The sequence below is a fragment of the Oncorhynchus nerka genome, linkage group LG10 (genome assembly GCF_034236695.1).
Source record: "Oncorhynchus nerka isolate Pitt River linkage group LG10, Oner_Uvic_2.0, whole genome shotgun sequence".
Taxonomy (NCBI): Eukaryota; Metazoa; Chordata; class Actinopteri; order Salmoniformes; family Salmonidae; genus Oncorhynchus; species Oncorhynchus nerka.
The window spans coordinates 19,895,200-19,920,269 of NC_088405.1; the positions used below are offsets into that span (position 1 = coordinate 19,895,200).

The window sequence follows — 25,070 nt, forward strand, 5'->3', positions numbered from 1 at the left end:
TCCCTCCTCTCTTCCCTCTCTCTCTCTCCTCTCCTCTCCCTCCTCTCTTCCCTCTCTCCCACCTCTCTTCCCTCTATCTCTCTCTCTCTCTCCCTCCTCTCTTCTCTCTCTCTCTCCCTCCTCTCTTCCCCCTCTCTCCCTCCATCCTCTCTTCCCCCTCTCTCCCTCCATCCTCTCTTCCCTCTCTCTCTCCCTCCTCGCTTCCCTCTCTCTTCCCTCCCTCCCTCCTCCCTCCCTCTCCTCCCTCCCTCCCTCCCTCTCTCTCCCTCCTCTCTTCCTCCTCTCTCTCTCTCTCTCTCTCTCTCTCTCTCTCTCTCCCTCCCTCTCTTCTCTCTCTCTCTTCACTCCCTCTCTCTCTCCCTCCTCTCTTCCTTCCTCTCTTCCCTCTCTCTCTCCTCTCTTCCCTCTCTCTCTCTCTCTCTCTTCCCCCTCTCTCTCTCCCTCCTCTCTTCCCCCTTCTCTCTCTCTCTCTCTCTCTCTTCCCTCCTCTCTCTCTCTCTCTCCCCCTCCTCTCTTCCCCCTCTCTCTCTCCCTCCTCTCTTCCCTCTCTCTCTCTCTCTCTCTCTTCCTCTCTCTCTTCCCTCTCTCTCTCTCCCTCCTCTCTTCCCTCCTCTCTTCCCTCTCTCTCTCTCCCTCCTCTCTTCCCTCCTCTCTCTCTCTCTCTCTCTCCCTCTCTCTCTTTCCCCTCTCTCTCTCTCTCCTCCTCCCTCCTCTCTTCCCTCCTCTCTTCTCTTCCTTCTCTCTCTCTCTCTCCCTCCTCTCTTCCTTCCTCTCTTCCCTCTCTCTCTCCTCTCTTCCCCTCTCTCTCTCTCTCTCCCTCCTCTCTTCCCTCTCTCTCTCTCCTCTCTCTCCCTCCTCTCTTCCCTCTCTCTCTCCCTCCTCTCTTCCCTCTCTCTCCCTCCATCCTCTCTTCCCCCTCTCTCCCTCCATCCTCTCTTCCCCCTCTCCCCTCCATCCTCTCTTCCTCTCTCTCTCCCTCCTCTCTCCTCTCTCTCTTCCCTCTCTCCCTCTCCTCTCCTCTCCCTCCCCTCCCTCCCTCCCTCCCTCCCTCCCTCCCTCCCTCCCTCCTCCCTCCTCCCTCCTCTCCCTCCTCTCTTACTCCCTCTCTCTCTCCCTCTCTTCCCTCTCTCTCTCTCTCCCTCCTCTTCTCTCTTCCCTCTCTCTCTCTCTCTCTCCCTCCTCTCTTCCCCTCCCTCTCTCTCTCTCTGTCTCTCTCGATGTGCAAATAGTTGAAGTACAAAAGGGAAAATAAATAAACATAAATATGGGTTATATTTACAATGGTGTTTGCTCTTCACTGGTTGCCCTTTTCTTGTGGCAACAGGTCACACATATTGCTGCTGTGATGGCACACTGTGGTATTTTGCCCAGTAGATATGGGAGTTTATCAAAATTGGTTTTGTTATCAAATTATTTGTGAATCTGTGTAATCTGAGGGAAATATGTGTCTCTAATATTGTCATACGTTGGGCAGGAGGTTAGAAAGTGCAGCTCAGTTTCCACCTCATTTTGTGGGCAGTGTGCACATAGCCTGTCATCTCTTGAGAGCCAGGTCTGCCTACGGCGGCCTTTCTGAATAGCAAGGCTATGCTCATTGAGTCTGTACATAGTCAAAGCTTTCCTTACGTTTGGGTCAGTCACAGTGGTCAGGTTTTCTGCCACTGTGTACTCTCTGTTTAGGGCCAAATAGCATTCTAGTTTGCTCTGTTTTTTTTGTTAGTTCTTGCCAATGTGTTAAGTTATTATCTTTTTTTTCTCATGATTTGGTTGGGTCTAATTGTATTGCTGTCCTGGGGCTCTGTGGGGTCTGTTTGTGAAAAGAGCCCCAGGACCAGCTTGCTTAGGTTCATCTCTCTGTAGGTGATGGCTTTGTTATAGAAGGTTTGGGATTCACTTCCTTTTAGGTGGTTGTAGAATTTAATGGCTCTCTTCTGGATTTTGATAATTAGCGGTTATCGGCCTAATTCTGCTCTACATACATTATTTGGTGTTTTACATTGTACACTGAGGATATTTTTGCAGAATTCTGCATGCAGTCTCAATTTGGTGTTTGTCCCATTTTGTGAATCTTTGGTTGGTGAGCGGACCCCAGACCTCACAACCAGAAAGGGCAATGGGTTCTATAACTGATTCAAGTATTTGGCTTCCAGTTGAAGCTCGCATCCGCTACAAGACCATGGTGCTTGCCTACGGAGCTGTGCACCTCAACCTCCAGGCTCTGATCAGGCCCTACACCCAAACAAGGGCACTGCGTTCATCCACCTCTGGCCTGCTCGCCTCCCTACCACTGAGGAATACAGCTCAGCCCAGTCAAAACTGTTCGCTGCTCTGGCCCCAATGGTGGAACAAACTCCCTCACGACGCCAGGACAGCGGAGTCAATCACCACCTTCCGAGTGAAACCCCACCTCTTTAAGGAATACCTAGGATAGGATAAAGTAATCCTTCTCCCCCTCCCCCCTTAAAAGACCTAGATGCACTATTGTAAAGTGGCTGTTCCACTGGATGTTTAGTCGCTCTGGATAAGAGCGTCTGCTAAATGACTTAAATGTAAATGTTAAATGTTTAGCCAGATCCTAATTGGTATGTCAAATTTGTCAAATTGTATGTTCCTTTTGATGGCATATAAGGCCCTTCTTGCCTTGTCTCTAAGATTGTTCACTGCTTTGTGGAAGTTACCTGTGGTGCTGATGTTTAGGCCGAGGTATGCATAGCTTTGTGGAAGTTACCTGTGGTGCTGATGTTTAGGCTGAGGTATGCATAGCTTTGTGGAAGTTACCTGTGGTGCTGATGTTTAGGCCGAGGTATGCATAGCTTTGTGGAAGTTACCTGTGGTGCTGATGTTTAGGCCGAGGTATGCATAGCTTTGTGGAAGTTACCTGTGGTGCTGATGTTTAGGCCGAGGTATGCATAGCTTTGTGGAAGTTACCTGTGTTGCTGATGTTTAGGCCGAGGTATGCATAGCTTTGTGGAAGTTACCTGTGGTGCTGATGTTTAGGCCGAGGTATGCATAGCTTTGTGGAAGTTACCTGTGGTGCTGATGTTTAGGCCGAGGTATGCATAGCTTTGTGGAAGTTTCCTGTGGTGCTGATGTTTAGGCCGAGGTATGCATAGCTTTGTGGAAGTTACCTGTGGTGCTGATGTTTAGGCCATCGTTTGTGTCGTTTTTCGTGCGCTATAGGGCCACGGGGTCTAGATGGTATTTGTAGTCCTGGCAACTGAACCTTTTTTGGAACACCATTATTTTGGTCTTACTGAGATCTACTGTCAGGGCCCAGGTCTGACAGAATCTGTGCAGACGATCTAGGTGCTGCTGTAGGCCCTCCTTGGTTGGTGACAGAAGCACCAGATCATCAGCAAACAGTAGACATTTGACTTCAGATTCTAGTAGGGTGAGGCTGGGTGCTGCAGGCTGTTCTAGTGCCCTCGCTAATTTGTTGATATATACAGTGGCAAGAAAAAGTATGTGAACCCTTTGGAATTTCCACAACAATAGACAAACATAGTGTGCTTAAACTAATAGCACACAAATTATTGTATGTGTCTTGTCTATATTGAATACATCATGTGAACATTCACAGTGCAGGCTGGATAAAGTATGTGAACCCCTAGGCTAATGACTTCTTCAAAAGCTAGTTGGAGTAAGGAGTCAGCTAACCTGGAGTCCAATCAAGGAGACCAGATTGGAGATATTGGTTAGAACTGCCCTGCCCTATAAAAAACACTCACAAAATTTGAGTTTGCTACTCACAAGAAGCATTTCCTGATGTGAACCATGCCTCAAATGAAAGAGATCTCCGAAGACATCATTTTAAGAATTCTTGACTTGCATAAAGCTGGACAGGGTTACTAAAGTATCTCTAAAAGCCTTGATGTTCATCAGTCCACGGTAAGATAAACTGTCTATAAATGGAGAAAGTTCAGCACTGTTGCTACTCTCCCTAAGAGTGGCCGAGCAGCAAAGATGACTGCAAGAGCACCGTGCAGAATGCTTAATAAGGTTAAGAAGAATCCTAAAATGTCAGCTAAAGACTTACAGAAATCTCTGAAACATGCTAACATTTCTTTTGACGAGTCTACGATACGTAAAACACTAAACAAGAATGGTGTTCATGGGAGGACACCACGGAAGAAGCCACTGCTGTCCAAAAAAAACATTACTGCACGTCTGAAGTTCGCAAAAGTGCAAAATATTATGTGGACAGATGAAACTACAGTTGAGTTGTGGAACATCCAGGTGCACTTTTGCAAACTTCAAATGTGCATCAATGTTTTTTTGGGACAGCAGTGGCTTCTTCTGTGGTGTCCTCCCATAAACACACAACTTTATGTATGGAGAAAAAAAGGCACAGCACATCAACATCAAAACCTCATCCCGACTGTAAAGTATGGTGGAGGGAGCATCATGGTTTGGGACTGTTTTGCTGCCTCAGGGCCTGGACAGCTTGTTATCATCGACGGAAAAATGAATTCCCAAGTTTATGAAGACATTTTGCAGGAGAATGTAAGGCTATCTGTCTGCCAATTGAAGGTCAACAGAAGTTGGGTGATGCAACAGGACAATGACCCATTAGACAGAAGTAAATCAACAACAGAATGGATTAAACAGAAGAAAATATTCCTTCTGAGTGGCCCAGTCAGAGTCCTGACCTCAACCTGAGTGGCCCAGTCAGAGTCCTGACCTCAACCTGAGTGGCCCAGTCAGAGTCCTGACCTCAACCTGAGTGGCCCAGTCAGAGTCCTGACCTCAACCTGAGTGGCCCAGTCAGAGTCCTGACCTCAACCTGAGTGGCCCAGTCAGAGTCCTGACCTCAACCTGAGTGGCCCAGTCAGAGTCCTGACCTCAACCTGAGTGGCCCAGTCAGAGTCCTGACCTCAACCTGAGTGGCCCAGTCAGAGTCCTGACATCAACCTGAGTGGCCCAGTCAGAGTCCTGACATCAACCTGAGTGGCCCAGTCAGTCCTGACCTCAACCTGAGTGGCCCAGTCAGTCCTGACCTCAACCTGAGTGGCCCAGTCAGTCCTGACCTCAACCTGAGTGGCCCAGTCAGAGTCCTGACCTCAACCTGAGTGGCCCAGTCAGAGTCCTGACCTCAACCTGAGTGGCCCAGTCAGAGTCCTGACCTCAACCCGATTGAGATGCTGTGGTATGACCTCGAGAGCGGTTCACAGCAGACATCCCAAGAATATTGCTAAACTGAAACAGTTTGTAAAGAGGAATGGTCCAAAATTCCTCCTGACCGTTGTGCAGTTCTGATCCACAACTACAGAAAATGTTTGGTTGAGGTTACTGCTGCCAAAGGAGGGTCAGCCAGTTATTAAACCCAAGGGTTTACATGGTGTGTTCAATAAAGACATGAAAACTTGTTTGTGTTATTGGTTTAAGCAAACTGTGTTTGTTGTGACCTAGATCAGATTTTATGACCAATATATGCAGAAATCCAGGTATTTCCAAAAGGTTCACATACTTTTTCTTGTTGCTCTATGTTATAGAGGGTGCGCCTTAAGCTGCATCCCTGACTCCCCCCACGGCCCTTTGGAAAGCCATGTGTGTTTTTTCCACATTTTCACCGCACACTTGTTGTTTGCGTACATGGATTTTATAATGTTGTATATTTTTCCCTCAACACCACTTTCCATCAATTTGTATAGCAGACCATCATACCAAATTGAGTCGAAGGCTTTTTTGAAATCAACAAAGCATGAGAAGACTTTGCCTTTGTTTTGGTTTGTTTGTCAATTAGAGTGTGCAGGATGAACACGTGGTGTGTCGTACGGTAATTTGGTAAAAAGCCAATTTGACATTTGCTCAGTACATTGTTTTCACTGAGGAAATGTATGAGTCTGCTGTTAATGATAATGCAGAGGACTTTCTCAAGGTTGCTGTTGATGCATTTCCCACAGTAGTTATTGGGGTCAAATTTGTCTCCACTTTTGTGGATTGGGGTGATCAGCCATTGGTTCCAAATATTTGGAAGATGCCAGAGCTGAGGATGATGTTAGAGTTTAAATATAGCAAATTGTAATTTGTGGTCTGTATATTTGATCATTTCATTGTGGACACCATCAACACCACAGGCCTTTTTGGGTTGTAGGGTTTGTATTTTCTCCTGTAATTCATTCAATGTAATTGCTGAATCCAGTGGGTTGTGGGAGTTTTTAATAGTTGATTCTAATATTTGTATTTGATCATGTCTATGTTTTTGCTGTTGGTTCTTTGTTATAGAACCAAAAAGATTGGAGAAGTAGTTTATCCATACGTCTCCATTTTGGATACATAACTATTTGTGTTGTTGTTATTTTAGTTTTTTTCAAATTTTCCCAGAAGTGGTTAGAGTCTATGGATTCTTCAATTACATTGAAGTGATTTCTGACATGCTGTTCCTTCTTTTTCCGTAGTGTATTTCTGTATTGTTTTAGTGATTCACCATAGTGAAGGCGTAGACTCAGGTTTTCTGGTTCTCTGTTTTTGGTTGGATAGGTTTCACAATTACTTTCTTCTGTTTTGCATTCTTCATCAAACCATTTGTCATTGTTGTTCATTTACTTTGGTTTTCTGTTTGACATTTTTAGATTTGATAGGGAAGCTGAGGTCAAATATACTGTTTAGATTTTCTACTGCCAAGTTTACACCTTCACTATTACAGTGGAACATTTTGTCCAGGAGGTTGTCTAAAAGGGACTGAATTTGTTGTTGCCTAAATGTTTTGTTGATAGGTTTCCACTCTACATTCCTTCCATCTATAGCATTTCTTAATATTACTCAGTTCCTTTGGCTTTGATGCCTCATGTTCAAGTAGACTGTGATTTTGCTGTGATCTAATAGGGATGTCAGTGGTAGTGTCAACAACGCAGCCACTGCCAGCTAGCCTACATAGTCAACAACGCAGCCTCTGCCAGCTAGCCTACTTCAGCAGTACTGTATCATTTTAATCAATAAGATTCTTGCTACGTAAGCTTAACTTTCTGAACACTCGAGACGTGTAGTCCACTTGTCATTCCAATCTCCTTTGCATTAGCGTAGCCTCTTGTGTAGCCTGTCAACTATGTGTCTGTCTATCCCTGTTCTCTCCTCTCTGCACAGACCATACAAACGCTCCACACCGCGTGGCCGCGGCCACCCTAATCTGGTGGTCCCAGCGTGCACGACCCACGTGGAGTTCCAGGTCTCCGGTAGCCTCTGGAACTGCCGATCTGCGGCCAACAAGGCAGAGTTCATCTCAGCCTATGCCTCCCTCCAGTCCCTCGACTTCTTGGCACTGACGGAAACATGGATCACCACAGACAACACTGCTACTCCTACTGCTCTCTCTTCGTCTGCCCACGTGTTCTCGCACACCCCGAGAGCTTCTGGTCAGCGGGGTGGTGGCACCGGGATCCTCATCTCTCCCAAGTGGTCATTCTCTCTTTCCCCTTACCCATCTGTCTATCGCCTCCTTTGAATTCCATGCTGTCACAGTTACCAGCCCTTTCAAGCTTAACATCCTTATCATTTATCGCCCTCCAGGTTCCCTCGGAGAGTTCATCAATGAGCTTGATGCCTTGATAAGCTCCTTTCCTGAGGACGGCTCACCTCTCACAGTTCTGGGCGACTTTAACCTCTTGCTTCTACTCGGGACGCTTGCGTCCCAACTAGAGCTCTGGAAATGCAAATGCGCTACGCTAAATGCTAATAGTATTAGTTAAAACTCAAAAGTTCATTAAAATACACATGCAGGGTATCGACTAAAGCTACACTCGTTAGAATCCAGGCAACAAGTCAGATTTTTAAAATGCTTTTCGCGAAAGCATGAGAAGCTATTATCTGATAGCATGTAACACCCCAAAAGACCCACAGGGGACGTAAACAAAATAATTAGCATTTCGGCGTTACACAAACCGCACAATAAAATAGAAAACATTCATTACCTTTCACCATCTTCTTTGTTGGCACTCCTAGATGTCCCATAAACACTATTTGGGTCTTTATTTCGATTAAATCGGTCCATATAAAGCCTAGATATCGTTATATGTAGACTGTGTGATAAACGAAAAAAACATTGTTTCAAAACGTAACGTCATTTTTTAAAATTCAAAAAGTCGACGATAAACTTTCACAAAACACTTCAAATACGTTTGTAATGCAACTTTAGGTATTAGTAAACGTTAATAAGCGATAAAATTCATCAGGAGGCGATGTAAAGATCATTAGCTGTCCGTCTGGAAAAATGTCCGGCTAGAAACTCAACGAAAATATCCGGTCCTAGACCTGAGGAGATACGGTGCCCTGCATGTGTTTGACCAAGAAAAAACTCGAAGGGAAATGACAAGACTCTAGACACCGTGTGGAAGCTGTAGGTACTGCAACCTCAGTCAATTAATTGTGGTTCACCTTTATCAATGGGTTCAAGTAGCGCATGGATATATTTTCCCATTTTCAGTGATCAGTTTTTCCTGTGCTTTTCGATGTAAATGCCGTTCTGGTAAAGCCACAGCAGTGATTTAACCAGTTTTATAAACGTCTGAGTGTTTTCTATCCACACAGACTAAGCAAATGCATATACTATATTCCTGGCATGAGTAGCAGGGCGCTGAAATGTTGCTCGATTTTTAACAGAATGTTCAAAAAAGTAGAGGGTCGACTTAAGAGGTTAACCTCCCCACGTCTACCTTTGACTCATTCCTCTCTGCCTCCTTCTTTCCACTCCTCTCCTCTTTTGACCTCACCCTCTCACCTTCCCCCCCTACTCACAAGGCAGGAAATACGCTCGACCTCATCTTTACTAGATGCTGTTCTTCCACTAACCTCATTGCAACTCCCCTCCAAGTCTCCGACCACTACCTTGTATCCTTTTCCCTCTCGCTCTCATCCAACACTTCCCACACTGCCCCTACTCGGATGGTATCGCGCCGTCCCAACCTTCGCTCTCTCTCCCCGCTACTCTCTCCTCTTCCATCCTATCATCTCTTCCTCTGCTCAAACCTTCTCCAACCTATCTCCTGATTCTGCCTCCTCAACCCTCCTCTCCTCCCTTTCTGCATCCTTTGACTCTCTATGTCCCCTATCCTCCAGGCCGGCTCGGTCCTCCCCTCCCGCTCCGTGGCTCGACGACTCATTGCGAGCTCACAGAACAGGGCTCCGGGCAGCCGAGCGGAAATGGAGGAAAACTCGCCTCCCTGCGGACCTGGCATCCTTTCACTCCCTCCTCTCTACATTTTCCTCTTCTCTCTCTGCTGCTAAAGCCACTTTCTACCACTCTAAATTCCAAGCATCTGCCTCTAACCCTAGGAAGCTCTTTGCCACCTTCTCCTCCCTCCTGAATCCTTCCCTCTCTGCAGATGACTTCGTCAACCATTTTGAAAAGAAGGTCGACGACATCCGATCCTCGTTTGCTAAGTCAAACGACACCGCTGGTTCTGCTCACACTGCCCTACCCTGTGCTCTGACCTCTTTCTCCCCTCTCTCTCCAGATGAAATCTCGCGTCTTGTGACGGCCGGCCGCCCAACAACCTGCCCGCTTGACCCTATCCCCTCCTCTCTTCTCCAGACCATTTCCGGAGACCAGACCATTACTCCAGACCATTACCTCACCTCGCTCATCAACTCATCCCTGACCGCTGGCTACGTCCCTTCCGTCTTCAAGAGAGCGAGAGTTGCACCCCTTCTGAAAAAACCTACACTCGATCCCTCCGATGTCAACAACTACAGACCAGTATCCCTTCTTTCTTTTCTCTCCAAAACTCTTGAACGTGCCGTCCTTGGCCAGCTCTCCCGCTATCTCTCTCAGAATGACCTTCTTGATCCATATCAGTCAGGTTTCAAGACTAGTCATTCAACTGAGACTGCTCTTCTCTGTATCACGGAGGCGCTCCGCACTGCTAAAGCTAACTCTCTCTCCTCTGCTCTCATCCTTCTAGACCTATCGGCTGCCTTCGATACTGTGAACCATCAGATCCTCCTCTCCACCCTCTCCGAGTTGGGCATCTCCGGCGCGGCCCACGCTTGATTGCGCCCTACCTGACAGGTCGCTCCTACCAGGTGGCGTGGCGAGAATCTGTCTCCACACCACGTGCTCTCACCACTGGTGTCCCCAGGGCTCTGTTCTAGGCCCTCTCCTATTCTCGCTATACACCAAGTCACTTGGCTCTGTCATAACCTCACATGGTCTCTCCTATCATTGCTATGCAGACGACACACAATTAATCTTCTCCTTTCCCCCTTCTGATGACCAGGTGGCGAATCGCATCTCTGCATGTCTGGCAGACATATCAGTGTGGATGACGGATCACCACCTCAAGCTGAACCTCGGCAAGACGGAGCTGCTCTTCCTCCCGGGGAAGGACTGCCCGTTCCATGATCTCGCCATCACGGTTGACAACTCCATTGTGTCCTCCTCCCAGAGCGCTAAGAACCTTGGCGTGATCCTGGACAACACCCTGTCGTTCTCAACTAACATCAAGGCGGTGGCCCGTTCCTGTAGGTTCATGCTCTACAACATCCGCAGAGTACGACCCTGCCTCACACAGGAAGCGGCGCAGGTCCTAATCCAGGCACTTGTCATCTCCCGTCTGGATTACTGCAACTCGCTGTTGGCTGGGCTCCCTGCCTGTGCCATTAAACCCTACAACTCATCCAGAATGCCGCAGCCCGTCTGGTGTTCAACCTTCCCAAGTTCTCTCTCACGTCACCCCGCTCCTCCGCTCTCTCCACTGGCTTCCAGTTGAAGCTCGCATCCGCTACAAGACCATGGTGCTTGCCTACGGAGCTGTGAGGGCAACGGCACCTCAGTACCTCCAGGCTCTGATCAGGCCCTACACCCAAACAAGGGCACTGCGTTCATCCACCTCTGGCCTGCTCGCCTCCCTACCACTGAGGAAGTACAGTTCCCGCTCAGCCCAGTCAAAACTGTTCGCTGCTCTGCCCCCCCAATGGTGGAACAAACTCCCTCACGACGCCAGGACAGCGGAGTCAATCACCACCTTCCGGAGACACCTGAAACCCCACCTCTTTAAGGAATACCTAGGATAGGATAAAGTAATCCCTCTCACCCCCTTAAAAGATTTAGATGCACTACTGTTCCACTGGATGTCATAAGGTGAATGCACCAATTTGTAAGTCGCTCTGGATAAGAGCGTCTGCTAAATGACTTAAATGTAAATGTAAATGACTGTCTGTGAACGCTCTGAGAGACTCTGGGTTGAGGTCAGTAATAAAGTAGTCTGCAGTACTACTGCCAAGAGATGAGCTATAGGTGTACCTACCATAGGAGTCCCCTCGAAGCCTACCATTGACTATGTACATACCCCCCCCTCTCTCTCTGACCTCTCTTTCTGACTAGAGAGGAGTGGTGAAAGAAGTTATATATACCAAAGTATGTGGACACCCATTCAAATGAGTGGAATCGGTTATTTCAGCCACACTCTTTGCTGACAGGTATATAACATCTATCACACAGCCATGCAATCTCCATAGACAAAAACATTGGCAGTAGAATGGCCTTACTGAAGAGCTCTGACTTTCAACGTGGCACTGTCATAGGATGCCACCTTTCCAACAAGTCAGTTTGTCAAATTTCTGCCCTGCTTGTTCTGTCCTGGTCAACTGTAAGTGTTATTGTGAAGTGGAAATGTTTAGGGGCAACAACAGCTCAGCCACAAAGTGGTAGGCCACACAAGCTCAAAATCATCTGACCTCGGTTGCAACACTCACTACTGAGTTCCAAACTGTCTCTGGAAGCAACGTCAGCACAAGAACTGTTCGTTGGGAGCTTCATGAAATGGGTTTCCATGGCCGAGCCGCCGCACACAAGCCTAAGATCACCATGCGCAATGCTAAGCATCGCCTGGAGTGATGTTAAGCTTTCCTCCATTGGACTCTTTAGTGGTGGAAACACGTTCTCTAGAGTGATGAATCACACTTCACCATCTGGCAGTATGACAGACGAATATGGGTTTGGTGGATTCCAGGAGAACTCTACCTGTCCCAACGCTACCTGTCCCAAAATGTCTCAGGGTAGGAGTGCTGATCTAGGATCATTTCCCTCTAGGATCTAAAAGGCAAAACTGATCCTTGATCAGTAGTCAGGCCCAGACTGTCTTCTCTCATATTGACAGTGCATTGTGTGTTTGTGTGTGATTATGAAGACATATAATTTCCTCTATGGTGTTGTTGCCCACCATACTCCAGTGATTTTATATTACTGAGTTTCTGTTTCAGAGCAGTAATTATTTGCCCCACTACCCCTCAGGTTGTTGGGCTCATCATTGCAGGGTACATTGTGTGTGTTTGTAGTAGCTTTACTGCAGTGTGCGGTTTTGTGGTTTGGTTATTTTGATTCACCACGGCCTCCTGTCGCTTTTTAAGGCTTGTTAAATGCACAACATAATTCTCTGTGTGTGTGTGTGTGTGTGTGTGTGTGTGTGTGTGTGTGTGTGTGTGTGTGTGTGTGTGTGTAAGCCTTGCTCTGCACCACTGGTAAGTGGAACTCGACACAGCAGATGAGGTTATTGAAGAGGCAATTTACCTGCAACTCCACAAAACACACACACACACACACACACACACACACACTCACACAAAGCTTGAAAACACATTTTGGGACACATGTACCCTGAAAAACCCATTATTACCCACAATTCAAAATGAGTTTTCAGTACTTTTTAATAAATGTATCATCCTTGGAAAGAAGTGGTGAAACAGAGTAGCACAGCAAGCTGTTTCATCAGACAGTGATGGACATGTTTCTGCTCTGAGATCAGATAACATTAACTATTATTTCTCTGTGTTATTTTGATAGTGAGGACATGGAGTAGCTAGCTGTGCTTTCATCTCTGGGATTTTCCAGTACTTTCCAGCAGGAGTCGAGAGAAATAGAAGGAAGAGGGGAGAGAGGGAGGTGGAGGAGAAGGGAGGAGAGGAGAAGAGAAGAGAGGGGAGGTGGAGAGAAGGAGAGGAGAGGAAGGAGGAGAGGGAGGTGGAGAGGAGAGAGGAAAAGCAAGGGAAATGGAGGAGAGGAGAGAGAAGGGAAAGGAGGAGAGGAGAAGGGAGGAAACGAGAGGAGGAGAAGGGAGGGAAATAGAGGAGAAGAGAGAGTAGAGCGAGGAGAATACTTACATGGTTCAAGCAGACCACCATAGTCCCTGTGCCCAAGAAAGTGAAGGTAACCTGCCTAAATGATTACCGCCCCGTAGCACTCACGTCGGTAGCCATGAAGTGCTTTGAAAGGTTGGTCATGGCTCACATCAACACCGGAAACCCTGGACCCACTCATCCCGGAAACCCTGGACCCACTCATCCCGGAAACCCTGGACCCACTCATCCCGGGAACCCTGGACCCACTCATCCCGGAAACCCTGGACCCACTCATCCCAGAGACCCTTGACCCACGCCTACCGCCCCTACAGATCCACTGATGACGCAATCCCACTCCACACTGCCCTTTCCCACCTGGACAAAAGGAACACCTATGTCAGAATGCTGTTCATAGACGACAGCTCAGCGTTCAACACCATAGTGCCCTCAAAGCTCATCAATAAGCTAAGGACCCTGGGAATAAACACCCCCCTTTGCAACTTCCTGACGGGCCTCCCCCAGGTGTTATGGGTAAGCATCAACACATCTGCCATACTGAACCTAAACACGGGGGCCCCTCAGTGGTGCTTAGTCCCCTCCTGTACTCCCTGTTCACCCATGGCTGCGTTGCCGTGCACAACTCCAACCCAATAATTAAGTTTGCTGACGACACAACAGTGGTAGGCCTGATCACCGACAACGATGAGACGGCCTATAGGGAGGAGGCCAGAGACCTGGCTGTGTGGTGCCAGGACAAAACCTCTCCCTCAATGTGAGCAAGACAAACGAGCTGATTGTGGACTATAGGAAAAGGAGGGCCAAACACTCCCCCATTCACATCGACAGGGCTGTAGTGGAGCGGGTTGAGAGTTTCAAGTTCCTTGTCCACATCACGGTTCAAACACACCAAGACAGTTGTGAAGAGGGCACGACAACACCTTTTCCCCCTCAGGAGACTGAAAAGATTTGGCATGGGTCCCCAGATCCTCAAAAAGTTCTACAGCTGCACCATCGAGAGCATCCTGACCGGTTGCATCGCCGCCTGGTATGGCAACTCCTCTGCATCTGACCTTAAGGTGCGACAGAGGGTACTGCGTTCGGCCCAGTACATCACTGGGGCCAAGCTTCCTGCAATCCAGGAGCCCCCCTTTGTTTTCACACTGCTGCTACTCGCTGTTTAATGTACAAATGACCTCGACTAACCTGTGCCCCCACACATTGACTCGGTACCGGTACCCCCTGTATATAGCCTCATTTTTGTTTTTTTATTGTTACTTTTTATTTTATTTTTTACTTTAGTTTATTTTGGTTAAGGTCTTATAAGTAAGCATTTCACGGTAAGGTCTACCTGTTGTATTCGGTGCATTTGACAAATAACATTTGATTTGATGATTTTTGTTTGTTGGAAAGGTAGCATCCTATGTCTATGGAGATTACATGGCTGTGTGCTTGATTTTATACACCTGTCAGCAACGGTGTGGCTGAAGTAGCCAAATCCACTCATTTGAAGGGGTGTCCACATACTTTTGTATATATAGTGTGTATGAATGTACAGTATGGAATTATACACACACACACACACACACACACACAGCAGAGCTATTCCATGCTGTCAGTAGCTCCTTAGATACCTGTGGCTGAAAATACAACAAAGCCTGTCCAACAAGTATTAGCAGAACATTGATGTTTCTATTTCCATTTCATGAGATACAGTACAAAGCCACTGACACAACTAGTCCACTACATCACCAGGGTTAGGCTCAATTCCTTTTCAATTCAGGAAGTACAATGAAACTACATTTCCAATTCTCTTCAATGCTTTTTAATTGGGAACATTTGGAATTGGAATTTGTTTTACTTTCTGAATTGACTGGAAATTAAATGGATTTGAGCCCAACCCCGATCACTACTACATGCTGCCCTGATACATGGCTGTTGTTGACTCCTATAGCATCTAACCATAGGAATGTACAGCCACGTGTTAGTCAGGGTAATACCACCCAGTGATATCCCGGTGCTCCTGTCTACTATATGTGTGACTGTTAATCAACCAGTATACAACTCTAACCCCACTACCACAGATACCACAGATACATTTAAAAGGAAAGCTGACGTCCTATCTTCCTGTCCTGTCTCTCCGCTCCAATCAGCCAATCCCAACGAGGAGCTGCGGTTGACCTTCCCGGTCCGGGACGGCGTGGTATTGGAACCTTTCCGGTTGGAACACAACCTCGCCGTCAGTAATCACGTCTACCACCTGCGACCGTCGGTACATCAGACCCTCATGTGGAGGTGAGATATGGAGAGACAGACACACACATTCGACCGTCCATGGAGTCTTTTTCTGTACCTCTACAAATGTTCTTCCTCTAATGGAATGGCCTATCCATGGCAACCATGATGTTAACATTCCCTGGACAATATTGATTGCTGCATTCAGCGCATGGACAGGAGAGGAAGATAGGAGAGAGAGGAGATTGGAGTGGAAAGAGAGAAGATAGGAGGGAGAGGAGATTGGAGAGGAAAGAGAGAAGATAGGAGAGGAGGGTTGGAGAGAAGGACCATGCGTTAACCTGGACAGTGAGACAGAAAGAATTAACACAACCTCCCTACTTCACAGAAACAGAACAAGATGCTACAACAAAGCTCCCTCCCTACCACACTCCCTCACTCCCTGTAGAACCATGTTTTCACCTCGCTTGGTTTCCTCCAGACGTGGAGGTTCCTGCTATAGAGATCACAAACAGGCATTGCCTACAGGGGGGAGATGGAGAGAAAGAGAGGCAGAGAGAGGTTGTGCAGAGAGAGGGGGCTGAGCCGAGAGAAAGAGAGGTTGAGGAGGGGGGGGTTAAGGAGAGAGAGGGGGGGCTCAAGCCCTCTCCCTTTCTCCATTTCTCTCCATCCCTTTCAATCTTTGTAATTCTCTTTCCCTGGTTCTGTAGTAGTAGTTAGAGGTCAGTTTAGGGTCGGAAGGGGAAACAGTTCATCAGTAGCCACAAGGTCAGACAGTGGAGCAGTGGTAGAGGGCTGGAGAGTCAGTGTGTCCCTGTGAGTGGTGCACTGATCTACTGCAGGTCTGTCTATCTGCAGGTCTGCCTGGCTGCAGGTCTGCCTATCTGCAGGTCTGTCTAGCTGCAGGTCTGCCTATCTGCAGGTCTGCCTATCTGCAGGTCTGCCTGGCTGCAGGTCTGTCTAGCTGCAGGTCTGCCTATCTGCAGGTCTGCCTGGCTGCAGGTCTGCCTGGCTGCAGGTCTGCCTATCTGCAGGTCTGCCTGGCTGCAGGTCTGCCTATCTGCAGGTCTGCCTGGCTGCAGGTCTGCCTATCTGCAGGTCTGCCTATCTGCAGGTCTGCCTGGCTGCAGGTCTGCCTATCTGCAGGTCTGCCTATCTGCAGGTCTGCCTATCTGCAGGTCTGCCTGGCTGCAGGTCTGCCTATCTGCAGGTCTGCCTGGCTGCAGGTCTGCCTATCTGCAGGTCTGCCTGGCTGCAGGTCTGTCTATCTGCAGGTCTGTCTATCTGCAGGTCTGTCTAGCTGCAGGTCTGTCTAGTTGCAGGTCTGCCTATCTGCAGGTCTGCCTGGCTGCAGGTCTGTCTATCTGCAGGTCTGTCTAGCTGCAGGTCTGTCTATCTGCAGGTCTGTCTATCTGCAGGTCTGTCTAGCTGCAGGTCTGTCTAGCTGCAGGTCTGTCTAGCTGCAGGTCTGTCTATCTACAGGTCTGTCTAGCTGCAGGTCTGCCTATCTGCAGGTCTGCCTGGCTGCAGGTCTGTCTATCTGCAGGTCTGCCTATCTGCAGGTCTGTCTGGCTGCAGGTCTGTCTATCTGCAGGTCTGCCTATCTGCAGGTCTGCCTATCTGCAGGTCTGTCTATCTGCAGGTCTGTCTATCTGCAGGTCTGTCTATCTGCAGGTCTGCCTAGCTGCAGGTCTGTCTATCTGCAGGTCTGCCTATCTGCAGGTCTGCCTATCTGCAGGTCTGCCTATCTGCAGGTCTGTCTATCTGCAGGTCTGTCTAGCTGCAGGTCTGCCTATCTGCAGGTCTGCCTATCTGCAGGTCTGTCTAGCTGCAGGTCTGTCTAGCTGCAGGTCTGCCTGGCTGCAGGTCTGCCTATCTGCAGGTCTGTCTAGCTGCAGGTCTGTCTAGCTGCAGGTCTGCCTGGCTGCAGGTCTGCCTATCTGCAGGTCTGCCTATCTGCAGGTCTGCCTATCTGCAGGTCTGCCTGCTGCAGGTCTGTCTATCTGCAGGTCTGCCTATCTGCAGGTCTGTCTAGCTGCAGGTCTGTCTATCTGCAGGTCTGCCTATCTGCAGGTCTGCCTATCTGCAGGTCTGTCTATCTGCAGGTCTGTCTATCTGCAGGTCTGCCTAGCTGCAGGTCTGTCTATCTGCAGGTCTGCCTGGCTGCAGGTCTGCCTATCTGCAGGTCTGCCTGGCTGCAGGTCTGTCTAGCTGCAGGTCTGCCTGGCTGCAGGTCTGCCTAGCTGCAGGTCTGCCTGGCTGCAGGTCTGCCTATCTGCAGGTCTGCCTGGCTGCAGGTCTGTCTAGCTGCAGGTCTGCCTGGCTGCAGGTCTGCCTAGCTGCAGGTCTGCCTAGCTGCAGGTCTGCCTATCTGCAGGTCTGCCTAGCTGCAGGTCTGCCTATCTGCAGGTCTGCCTAGCTGCAGGTCTGTCTATCTGCAGGTCTGCCTAGCTGCAGGTCTGTCTATCTGCAGGTCTGCCTATCTGCAGGTCTGCCTGGCTGCAGGTCTGTCTAGCTGCAGGTCTGCCTGGCTGCAGGTCTGCCTATCTGCAGGTCTGCCTATCTGCAGGTCTGCCTAGCTGCAGGTCTGTCTAGCTGCAGGTCTGCCTATCTGCAGGTCTGCCTAGCTGCAGGTCTGTCTAGCTGCAGGTCTGCCTGGCTGCAGGTCTGCCTAGCTGCAGGTCTGCCTGGCTGCAGGTCTGCCTATCTGCAGGTCTGCCTGGCTGCAGGTCTGTCTAGCTGCAGGTCTGCCTAGCTGCAGGTCTGCCTGGCTGCAGGTCTGCCTAGCTGCAGGTCTGCCTGGCTGCAGGTCTGTCTATCTGCAGGTCTGCCTGGCTGCAGGTCTGTCTAGCTGCAGGTCTGTCTAGCTGCAGGTCTGCCTATCTGCAGGTCTGCCTGGCTGCAGGTCTGCCTAGCTGCAGGTCTGCCTATCTGCAGGTCTGCCTATCTGCAGGTCTGCCTGGCTGCAGGTCTGTCTAGCTGCAGGTCTGCCTGGCTGCAGGTCTGCCTTGCTGCAGGTCTGCCTAGCTGCAGGTCTGCCTGGCTGCAGGTCTGCCTATCTGCAGGTCTGCCTGGCTGCAGGTCTGCCTATCTGCAGGTCTGCCTAGCTGCAGGTCTGCCTGGCTGCAGGTCTGCCTATCTGCAGGTCTGCCTATCTTTAGGTCTGCCTGGCTGCAGGTCTGCCTGGCTGCAGGTCTGTCTAGCTGCAGGTCTGTCTAGCTGCAGGTCTGTCTAGCTGCAGGTCTGCCTAGCTGCAGGTCTGCCTGGCTGCAGGTCTGCCTATCTGCAGGTCTGTCTAGCTGCAGGTCTGCCTGGCTGCAGGTCTGCTGGCTAGGTCTGTCTATCTGCAGGTCTGCCCTATCTGCAGGTCTGTCTAGCTGCAGGTCTGCCTGGCTGCAGGTCTGCCTATCTGCAGGTCTGCCTATCTGCAGGTCTGCCTATCTGCAGGTCTGCCTATCTGCAGGTCTGCCTATCTGCAGGTCTGCCTGGCTGCAGGTCTGCCTATCTGCAGGTCTGCCTAGCTGCAGGTCTGCCTGGCTGCAGGTCTGCCTATCTGCAGGTCTGCCTATCTTCAGTTGTACCTGACTGCACGTGTGCCTGGTTGCAGGGATGCCTGGCTGTAGGTCTAAGCGGTTGTAGGTCTGAGAGGCTGCGGTGCTTTGGAGGGATTTGTAGTGCTTGTAAACTCTTACGGGAGCCCTTAGTAGGCTGCAGACGGAGTGATATGATGTGAGGAGGCTGGGAAAGACTGCAGTGGGAGAGAGTTTGGAGACACCTGCTGGAACATATCTGTAACTGCGGCCAGCGCTGTCTGTTCTGAGGACACTGTTCCTCCAGTTTTGTAGCACTGATTGTCTTCACTGCCCTTCCACAAGATTTGCACTTTTACCTGACAACGACACTGAGTACGGTTACATGGGTACAATAATGTGATTATTTTGGATAGTCAGATTAATATAATAGTTAGGTAAAACATTTTTACATGCTTTGCAAGAAGAACGATTTCCCTAATAAACCTGTTTACATGGACACATCTGAAATCAGGCCACCTGATGGCAATCTGAAAATAAACGTTCTACCACAATGAAGATGTTATTTCAGGAAAGCATATTTGATTCTGATTTCGGACATATAAAGTTGGTGAAAGCTACCTTTAAGCCACATGCATTCAGTTGTTCTGAACTCACTTCCCCTCGCACTAAAGAGGGAGGCTCTCGGCTGGTGCTAGCACATACACTAATCAATTACACTGCTTCCCTCGCACTAAAGAGGGAGGCTCTCGGCTAGTGCTAGCACATACACTAATCAATTACACTGCTTCCCTCGCACTAAAGAGGGAGGCTCTCGGCTGGTGCTAGCACATACACAAATCAATTACACTGCTTCCCTCGCACTAAAGAGGGAGGCTCTCGGCTGGTGCTAGCACATACACAAATCAATTACACTGCTTCCCTCGCACTAAAGAGGGAGGCTCTCGGCTGGTGCTAGCACATACACAAATCAATTACACTGCTGGAACGTCGATTAAGGTGTTTACATGTCCTAATAATTTGAACCGTTGCTCAGACAACCAGGTGTTTAAATCGCCGTATGCTTACTTTGATTTTGACCTCACGCCAATTAAGATAAACAGAGGAAGGTGTTTACATGACTATTTCATAATCTGTCTACTGCCATAATCAGTTCATATGGAATTATTACTGTGCATGTAAACGTACTCAATGTTACAGTAGATTATGTTGTGTGTTTTGGATCATAATGAATCACGGCTCTGGTTTTTCCGTGTCTTGTCCAACATTTTCACATGTCCTCAGCAAGTGATGTCTCAAAACAATTGCAATACTTTTAATAGACAATATTCTCCTTTGAGTGGACTGTAAACTCCTTTGAGTGGACTATATTCTCCTTTGAGTGGTTTGTATTCTCCTTTGAGTGGGTTATATTCTCCTTTATATTCTCCTTTGAGTGGACTATATTCTCCTTTGAGTGGGTTGTATTCTCCTTTGAGTGGGTTGTATTCTCCTTTGAGTGGGTTATATTCTCCTTTATATTCTCCTTTGAGTGGACTATATTCTCCTTTGAGTGGGTTGTATTCTCCTTTGAGTGGACTATATTCTCCTTTGAGTGGGTTATATTCTCCTTTGAGTGGGTTATATTCTCCTTTATATTCTCCTTTGAGTGTGCTATATTCTCCTTTGAGTGGGCTATATTCTCCTTTGAGTGGACTATATTCTCCTTTGAGTGGTTTGTATTCTCCTTTGAGTGGGTTATATTCTCCTTTGAGTGGACTATATTCTCCTTTGAGTGGGTTGTATTCTCCTTTGAGTGGGTTGTATTCTCCTTTGAGTGGACTATATTTTACTTTGAGGGGGTTGTATTCTCCTTTGAGTGGGTTATATTCTCCTTTGAGTGGGTTGTATTCTCCATTGAGTGGGTTGTAATTCTCCTTTGAGTGGGTTATATTCTCCTTTGAGTGGGTTATATTCTCCTTTATATTCTCATTTGAGTGGACTATATTCTCCTTTGAGTGGGTTGTATTCTCCTTTGAGTGGGTTGTATTCTCCTTTGAGTGGACTATATTCTCCTTTGAGTGGGTTATATTCTCCTTTGAGTGGGTTATATTCTCCTTTATATTCTCCTTTGAGTGGACTATATTCTCCTTTGAGTGGGTTGTATTCTCCTTTGAGTGGGTTGTAATTCTCCTTTGAGTGGACTATATTTTCCTTTGAGGGGGTTGTATTCTCCTTTATATTCTCCTTTGAGTGGGCTATATTCTCCTTTGAGTGGGTTGTATTCTCCATTGAGTGGGTTGTATTCTCCTTTGAGTGGGTTATATTCTCCTTTGAGTGGGTTGTATTCTCCATTGAGTGGGTTGTAATTCTCCTTTGAGTGGGTTATATTCTCCTTTGAGTGGGTTATATTCTCCTTTATATTCTCCTTTGAGTGTGCTATATTCTCCTTTGAGTGGGTTGTATTCTCCTTTGAGTGGGCTATATTCTCCTTTGAGTGGGTTGTATTCTCCTTTGAGTGGGTTATATTCTCCTTTGAGTGGGTTATATTCTCCTTTATATTCTCCTTTGAGTGTGCTATATTCTCCTTTGAGTGGGTTGTATTCTCATTTGAGTGGGTTGTATTCTCCTTTCAGTGGACTATATTTTCCTTTGAGTGGGTTGTATTCTCCTTTGAGTGGGCTATATTCTCCTGTGAGTGGGCTATATTCTCATTTGAGTGGGTTGTATTCTCCTTTGAGTGGGTTGTATTCTCCTTTGAGTGGACTATATTTTCCTTTGAGGGGGTTTTATTCTCCTTTGAGTGGGCTATATTCTCCTTTGAGTGGGTTGTATTCTCCATTGAGTGGGTTGTATTCTCCTTTGAGTGGGTTATATTCTCCTTTGAGTGGGTTGTATTCTCCATTGAGTGGGTTGTATTCTCCTTTGAGTGGGTTATATTCTCCTTTATATTCTCCTTTGAGTGTGCTATATTCTCCTTTGAGTGGGTTGTATTCTCATTTGAGTGGGTTGTATTCTCCTTTCAGTGGGCTATATTCTCATTTGATAAGCTCCTTTGAGTGGGTTGTATTCTCCTTTGAGTGGACTATATTCTCCTGTGAGTGGACTATATTCTCCTGTGAGTGGGCTATATTCTCCTTTGAGTGGGTTGTATTCTCCTTTGAGTGGGTTGTATTCTCCTTTTAGTGGGTTATATTCTCCTGTGAGTGGGCTATATTCTCCTTTGAGTGGGCTATATTCTCCTTTGAGTGGGCTATATTCTCCTTTGAGTGGACTATATTCCAGGTAATTCTACTCCTATAATCCCTAATCTCCTAGTATTAGTAATACATGCACTGTTTTACCTCAGATAAGTGTCCCCTTGAAGTTTTACCTTGGAGCTTTAATGAAAGTGCTTCATTACAACTCTATTACTGTCTGTCTGTCTGTCTGTCTGTCTGTCTGTCTGTCTGTCTGTCTGTCTGTCTGTCTGTCTGTCTGTCTGTCCCTCCCTCCCTCCCTCCCTCCCTCCCTCCGTCCGTCCGTCCGTCCGTCCCTCCCTCCCTCCCTCCCTCCCTCCCCTTGAATGCAATAAAATCCAGTCCACAAAGCTCCTGAGCTGAGCAACATCTATTCTCCCTCTCTTTTCCTCCATCCTGCCACTCTCACCTTCTCTTCCACCCTTTTCCTTTCTTCCTCCATCCTATCTTTCTTAGTCTAGTCTTTACATTCCATATCCCTTCTCTCTCTCTCCTTCTCCCCTCTCCACCCATTCCTTTCTGCTTTTCAGCATGGTATCATAAACTTAAGCCTTTATCAGCTCTGAGCAGGGCTGTAGAACCCTGGCTACCCCAGTGCATCATGGGGGGTTGTTTCGCAGTGTTCTTTGTTTGGAGAATTTGTAGCTGTGATGGAGATAAACGTGGCATGATGGAGGGATAGAGGAGTGACTGATTTACCACCACTACACCTATTAATCCATCGTCTTCTCCCTCTGAGCCACCCCGCCACATCAATTACAGAGGTAGAGAGGGAGGACAGGGGAGAGGTAGTGAGAAAGAGTGAGAGGGGAGAAATAGTGAGATCGAGGGGAAAGGTAGAGCGAAGGAGAGCGAGAGGGATTGAGATAAGAGAGGGAATGAGGGGAGAACAGAGAGAGAGAGGCTGTACTATCTGCTGTGAGGAGTAGCTGTACTAGTCAATCAGAGGGGCAGACAGTATTGATAACCTTAAACAGGAGGTGTGCTGCTGCCTGTCTGTCTTTTTACTGGGAGATAATGCGTATGGTGACGTCACCCAGGGCTTTGTGGGGGACCTCTCCCCCCTGAGCGATGTGTAATTGGGGCCAGGATTTTGTAGGATGAGCTGTTCACGTAGGTGATGATCATCATCATTAACGTTGTTGTTTTCAACATAGCTACTTTAGATTTGGTTCTGGGTTCCAAGATTACTTACAGTTGAAGTCGGAAGTTTACATAAACCGTAGCCAAATACATTTAAACTCAGTTTCACAATTCCTGATATTTAATCCTAGTAACAATTCCCTGTCTTAGGTCAGTTAAGATCACCACTTTATTTTAAGAATGTGAAATGTCAGAATAATAGTAGAGAGAATGATTTATTTCAGCTTTTATTTCTTTCATCACATTCCCAGTGGGTCAGAAGTTTACATACACTCAATTAGTACTTGGTAGCATTGCCTTTAACGTGTTTAACTTGGGTCAAATGTTTCAGATAGCCTTCCACAAGCTTCCCACAATAAGTTGGGTGAATTTTGGCCCATTCCTCCTGACAGAGTTGGTGTAACTGAGTCAAATTAGTCGGCCTCCTTGCTCGCACACACACTTTTTCAGTTCTACCCACAAATTTTCTATAGGATTGAGGTCAGGGCTTTGTGATGGCCACTCCAATACCTTGACTTTGTTTTCCTTAAGCCATTTTTCCACAACTTTGGAAGTATGCTTGGGGTCATTGTCCATTTGGAAAACCCATTTGCAACCAAGCTTTAACTTCCTGACACATGTCTTGAGACGTTGCTTCAATATATCCATATAATTTTCCTCCCTCATGATGCCATCTATTTTGTGAAGTGCACCAATCCTTCCTGCAGCAAAGCACCCACACAACATGTTGCTGCCACCCCCGTGCTTCACGGTTGGGATGGTGTTCTTCGGCTTGCAAGCCTCCCCCTTTTTCCTCCAAACATAACGGTGGTCATTATGGCCAAACAGTTCTATTTTTGTTTCATCAGACCAGAGGACATTTCTCCAAAAAGTACGATCTTTGTCCCCATGTGCAGTTGCAATTCGTAGTCTGGCTTTTTTTATGGTGGTTTTGGAGCAGTGGCTTCTTCCTTGCTGAGCGGCTTTTCAGGTTATGTCAATATAGGACTCGTTTTTACTGTGGATATAGATACTTTTGTACCTGTTTCCTCCAGCATCTTCACAAGGTCCTTTGCTGTTGTTGTGGGATTGATTTGCACTTTCCGCACCGAAGTACGTTCATCTCTATGAGACAGAACGCGTCTCCTTCCTGAGCGGTATGACGGCTGTGTGGTCCCATGTTGTTTATACTTGCGTACTATTGTTTGTACAGATGAATGTGGTACCTTCAGGCATTTGGAAATTGCTCCCAAGGATGAACCAGACTTGTGGGGGTCTACAATTGTTTTCTGAGGTCTTGGCTGATTTATTTTGATTTTTCAATGATGTCAAGCAAAGAGGCACTGAGTTGGAAGGTAGGACTTGAAATACATCCACAGGTACACCTCCAATTGACTCAAAGGATGTCAATTAGCCTATCAGAAGCTTCTAAAGGCATGACATTTTCTGGAATTTTCCAAGCTGTTTTAAGGCACAGTCACCTTAGTGTATGTAAACTTCTGACCCACTGGAATTGTGATACAGTGAATTATAAGTTAAATAATTTGTCTCTTAACAATTTTGGGGAAAATGACTTGTGTCATGCACAAAGTAGATGTCCTAACCGACTTGCCAAAACTATAGTTTGTTAACAAGAAATTTGTGGAGTGGTTGGTAAACGAGTTTTAATGATTCCAACCTACAGTGTATGTAAACTTCCGACTTCAACTGTATGTACTAACAATGTTATGCATATCTCTGTCTCGAGACCTGTCCTAACGAAGCTGTATCTGTCTGTCCTTCCCTGTAAAGAACCTGTCCTAACGAAGCTGTATCTGTCTGTCCTTCATTGTAAAGAACCTGTCCTAACCAAGGTTTATCTGTCTGTCCTTCATTGTAAAGAACCTGTCCTAACCAAGGTTTATCTGTCTGTCCTTCA

At 47.4% G+C, this 25,070-nt stretch overlaps 1 protein-coding gene across 4 annotated transcripts in view; it reads left to right on the forward strand.

Moving 5' to 3' along the window:
• LOC115134985 (zinc finger MIZ domain-containing protein 1-like) overlaps positions 1–25,070 on the forward strand; it is a 288,705-nt gene that overhangs the window by 181,830 nt on the left and 81,805 nt on the right. For 2 of the 4 annotated variants that reach the window (XM_065023103.1, XM_065023106.1), the window contains exon 4: positions 15,132–15,342. The exons of 1 other annotated variant lie outside the window; for it this stretch is intronic. The gene's annotated coding sequence lies outside the window, so the exon portion shown is untranslated. The remainder of the gene's footprint in view (positions 1–15,131; positions 15,343–25,070) is intronic. One more of the 4 variants, XM_065023104.1, reaches the window with a different exon arrangement.